The sequence below is a fragment of the Oncorhynchus kisutch genome, linkage group LG23, assembly GCF_002021735.2.
Source record: "Oncorhynchus kisutch isolate 150728-3 linkage group LG23, Okis_V2, whole genome shotgun sequence".
NCBI classification, from domain to species: Eukaryota; Metazoa; Chordata; class Actinopteri; order Salmoniformes; family Salmonidae; genus Oncorhynchus; species Oncorhynchus kisutch.
The window spans coordinates 45,748,912-45,754,273 of NC_034196.2; the positions used below are offsets into that span (position 1 = coordinate 45,748,912).

The 5,362-nt window shown below is 42.9% G+C and overlaps 1 protein-coding gene across 1 annotated transcript in view; it reads right to left on the reverse strand.

The window, feature by feature from the left end:
- Positions 1-5,362, reverse strand: part of LOC109881724 (netrin receptor DCC-like) — a 351,830-nt gene that overhangs the window by 48,097 nt on the left and 298,371 nt on the right.

Consider the following 5,362-nt stretch of genomic DNA (forward strand, 5'->3'; position numbering starts at 1 on the left):
GGGTCGGCAACCTTCAGGGGTCGGCAACCTTCAGGGGTCGGCAACCTTTAGGGGTCGGCAACCTTTAGGGGTCGGCAACCTTCAGGGGTAGGCAACCTTTAGGGGTCAGCAAACCTTCAGGGGTCGGCAACCTTCAGGGGTCGGCAACCTTCAGGGGTCGGCAACCTTCAGGGGTCGGCAACCTTTAGGGGTCGGCAACCTTTAGGGGTCGGCAACCTTTAGGGGTCGGCAACCTTCAGGGTCGGCAACCTTTAGGGGTCTGCAACCTTTAGGGGTCGGCAACCTTCAGGGGTCGGCAACCTTTAGGGGTCGGCAACCTTTAGGGGTCGGCAACCTTTAGGGGTCGGCAACCTTTAGGGGTCGGCAACCTTCAGGGGTCGGCAACCTTTAGGGGTCAGCAACCTTCAGGGGTCGGCAACCTTCAGGGGTCAGCAACCTTTAGGGGTCGGCAACCTTTAGGGGTCGGCAACCTTCAGGGGGTCGGCAACCTTTAGGGGTCGGCAACCTTCAGGGGTCGGCAACCTTTAGGGGTCGGCAACCTTTAGGGGTCGGCAACCTTCAGGGGTCGGCACCTTCAGGGGTCGGCAACCTTCAGGGGTCGGCAACCTTTAGGGGTCGGCAACCTTTAGGGGTCGGCAACCTTCAGGGGTCGGCAACCCCTTCAGGGGTCGGCAACCTTTAGGGGTCGGCAACCTTTAGGGGTCGGCAACCTTTAGGGGTCGGCAACCTTTAGGGGTCGGCAACCTTTAGGGGTCGGCAACCTTCAGGGGTCGGCAACCTTTAGGGGTCGGCAACCTTTAGGGGTCGGCAACCTTCAGGGGTCGGCAACCTTCAGGGGTCGGCAACCTTTAGGGGTCGGCAACCTTCAGGGGTCGGCAACCTTTAGGGGTCGGCAACCTTCAGGGGTCGGCAACCTTAGGGGTCGGCAACCTTCAGGGGTTGGCAACCTTTAGGGGTCGGCAACCTTTAGGGGTCGGCAACCTTCAGGGGTCGGCAACCTTTAGGGGTCGGCAACCTTTAGGGGTCGGCAACCTTTAGGGGTCGGCAACCTTCAGGGGTCGGCAACCTTTAGGGGCGGCCAACCTTTAGGGGGTCGGCAACCTTTAGGGGTCGGCAACCTTCAGGGGTCGGCAACCTTCAGGGGTCGGCAACCTTCAGGGGTCGGCAACCTTCAGGGGTCGGCAACCTTTAGGGGTCGGCAACCTTCAGGGGTTGGCAACCTTTAGGGGTCGGCAACCTTAGGGGTCGGCAACCTTCAGGGGTCGGCAACCTTTAGGGGTCGGCAACCTTTAGGGGTCGGCAACCTTTAGGGGTCGGCAACCTTCAGGGGTCGGCAACCTTTAGGGGTCGGCAACCTTTAGGGGGTCGGCAACCTTTAGGGGTCGGCAACCTTCAGGGGTCGGCAACCTTCAGGGGTCGGCAACCTTCAGGGGTCGGCAACCTTCAGGGGTCGGCAACCTTTAGGGGTCGGCAACCTTCAGGGGTTGGCAACCTTTAGGGGTCGGCAAACTTCAGGGGTCGGCAACCTTCAGGGGTCGGCAACCTTCAGGGGTCGGCAACCTTTAGGGTCGGCAACCTTTATGACTTGAAGTAATTTTGGTTAAAAAAACAAAACAAATAAATAATAAGAAGAAAAAAATAAACTAATGTGAGCCATTTTCATGCCTAATAGAGTCAATATCTGATATTCAACACCCCAGATAGCAGTTGGCTCCAATTACCACAGAATCTAGTATTGGGTGAAGATGAGAGGGGAGAATTAAAGTGAACATACAGTAGGCTACAGCAGAGATGTTACATATTTGTTTTTTGTTGCAGAGAGGCTCCTTCTCATCCTCCCTCTGGTTCGACCAAAAAAACACACAAAAAGGGGGACACTGTCTTCCAGACGACGGAGAAAACTCTAGTGGCTCTTCATTACTTCAGCCTCATGCACCTATTCATGCTGCTGCTCCTATTACAAGAGAACGTGAAAATATTATTTGATATTTATTAAAAAAGGACACCAGACGATAATAATAACACTATGTTGGGAAGTGGACAGGCTGGGATAAGGAGTTTATGGCTCATAAAAGGGTTGACAGTGGTGAATAAAATCTTAAACATGAATTCACTCGTAAAAACAGCAGCTCTCGGCTGTATTTGTTGACAGTTGTTCTCTAGCGATACGTTTTGAAATCTCACAAAAGCGTCAACTTCCATAGTGGGCTGGTGGAAGCTGCAGACACAGTGATCTGATTGGCCCTGCAGTGGGCCCATAGGTGCACTTGATTTTGCACTCAGGGACGCCCCGGAGGCGGAGTTTGTACTTTCCAGGCACATGAAATGAAATGGTTCTAAATGAGGAAACACTTTGACTATCCGGCGCCCAAGGGGGGGGGGAGGGGGGGGGGGAGGGGGGAGGGCTGGTGGGGGGGGAGGGGGGGGGGAGGGAACTCAAAAATAACCAGGACGTCCGTGAGGGGGAGGTTGAAGAGCTGCGCCGTAAAGCCTCACGAACCACGGTTTTTGCCGACCCCTGCGTCTGTAGAGTATGCGGTTTAGTAGCCTCCCTCGGCAACCAAAGTGAAGAAATAAACAAATACATTTTGTATCAGAACAGACTATTATTGCCTTTAACTGCCTTTGTTAACTATACACACCAAAGGCTCATATATCTGGGATAAGAAATCTAATCCATGAAACATTCTGCCATTTTCATCACAGACATATTATGAAACAGACACTATCTGAACAGACATATTATGAAACAGACATGTTATGCACAGACATGTTATGAACAGAGATATTATGGAACAGGACATAATTTATGAACCGACATCATTATGAACAGACATATTATGAACAGACATGTTATGAACAGACATGTTATGAACAGACATATTATGAACAGAGATATTATGAACAGACATATTATGAACAGACATATTATGAACAGACATATTATGAACAGACATATTATGAACAGACATATTATGAACAGACATGTTATGAACAGACATATTATGAACAGACATGTTATGAACAGACATATTATGAACAGACATATTATGAACAGACATGTTATGAACAGACATGTTATGAACAGAGATATTATGAACAGAGATATTATGAACAGACATGTTATGAACAGAGATATTATGAACAGACATGTTATGAACAGAGATATTATGAACAGACATGTTATGAACAGACATGTTATGAACAGACATGTTATGAACAGACATATTATGAACAGAGATATTATGAACAGACATATTATGAACAGAGATATTATGAACAGAGATATTATGAACAGAGATATTATGAACAGAGATATTATGAACAGAGATATTATGAACAGAGATATTATGAACAGAGATATTATGAACAGACATATTATGAACAGACATGTTATGAACAGAGATATTATGAACAGAGATATTATGAACAGACATGTTATGAACAGAGATATTATGAACAGACATATTATGAACAGACATGTTATGAACAGACATATTATGAACAGAGATATTATGAACAGACATGTTATGAACAGACATGTTATGAACAGAGATATTATGAACAGACATATTATGAACAGACATGTTATGAACAGACATGTTATGAACAGACATGTTATGAACAGACATATTATGAACAGACATGTTATGAACAGAGATATTATGAACAGACATATTATGAACAGACATATTATGAAGAGACATGTTATGAACAGAGATATTATGAACAGACATATTATGAACAGACATATTATGAACAGACATGTTATGAACAGAGATATTATGAACAGACATATTATGAACAGACATATTATGAACAGACATATTATGAACAGACATGTTATGAACAGAGATATTATGAACAGACATGTTATGAACAGAGATATTATGAACAGAGCTATTATGAACAGACATATTATGAACAGACATATTATGAACAGAGATATTATGAACAGAGATATTATGAACAGAGATATTATGAACAGACATATTATGAACAGACATATTATGAACAGACATATTATGAACAGAGATATTATGAACAGACATGTTATGAACAGATATATTATGAACCAAAATATTATGAACAGACATATTATGAACAGGGATATTATGAACAGAGATATTATGAACAGACATATTATGAACAGACATATTATGAACAGACATATTATGAACAGAGATATTATGAACAGAGATATTATGAACAGAGATATTATGAACAGAGATATTATGAACAGACATGTTATGAACAGATATATTATGAACCGAAATATTATGAACAGACATATTATGAACAGAGATATTATGAACAGCGATATTATGAACAGAGATATTATGAACAGACATATTATGAACAGAGATATTATGAACAGAGATATTATGAACAGAGATATTATGAACAGAGATATTATGAACAGAGATACTATGAACAGCGATTTTATGAACAGACATATTATGAACAGACATATTATGTACAGACATATTATGAACAGACATATTATGAACAGAGATATTATGAACAGAGATATTATGAACAGCGATTTTATGAACAGACATATTATGAACAGAGATATTATGAACAGACATATTATGAACAGAGATACTATGAACAGAGATATTATGAACAGCGATTTTATGAACAGACATATTATGAACAGAGATATTATGAACAGACATATTATGAACAGACATATTATGTACAGACATATTATGAACAGAGATATTATGAACAGAGATATTATGAACAGAGATATTATGAACAGAGATATTATGAACAGAGATATTATGAACAGACATATTATGTACAGAGATATTATGAACAGAAATATTATGAACAACATCACAGAGAAACAGCCACCTTCAATGTGAAGAGATACTTTTAAAGAGAGAATGATGATAACAGAAGGTGACAATTTCCCCCTCAGAGACAGTTTATCCTATCCTTCTTCTCCCTTTTCTGATGCATATTTTCCTTTAAAAACAATCGAGAATGTATTGTTTTGTTGATGGACCGACAACTACAGACAGGCAGGAAACATGAACGTTTTCAAAGAGTTGACAACATAACTAGTTACCATCTATTATTGGTGTCTATTGGGGTCAAGACATATTCCAAAAACACTCTGTCTTTACCATCACTAACATTCTGCCTGGTCTTACCTGAGTGGCTGCTCTTACTGCCCATCTGGCTCCCTGATTGGCTGTGACTGACAGACTGAGACCTGATATCCTGGATAGAACCCTGGATGGGCGAATCGCGTCCGGAGGGGGCGGCGCTGGCAGGCTTCTCCATGTTCTTCAGTTCCATCTCCTCATGATGGATCCACAGGTCTGGAGGTCTCAGGTCCTTCTGACTA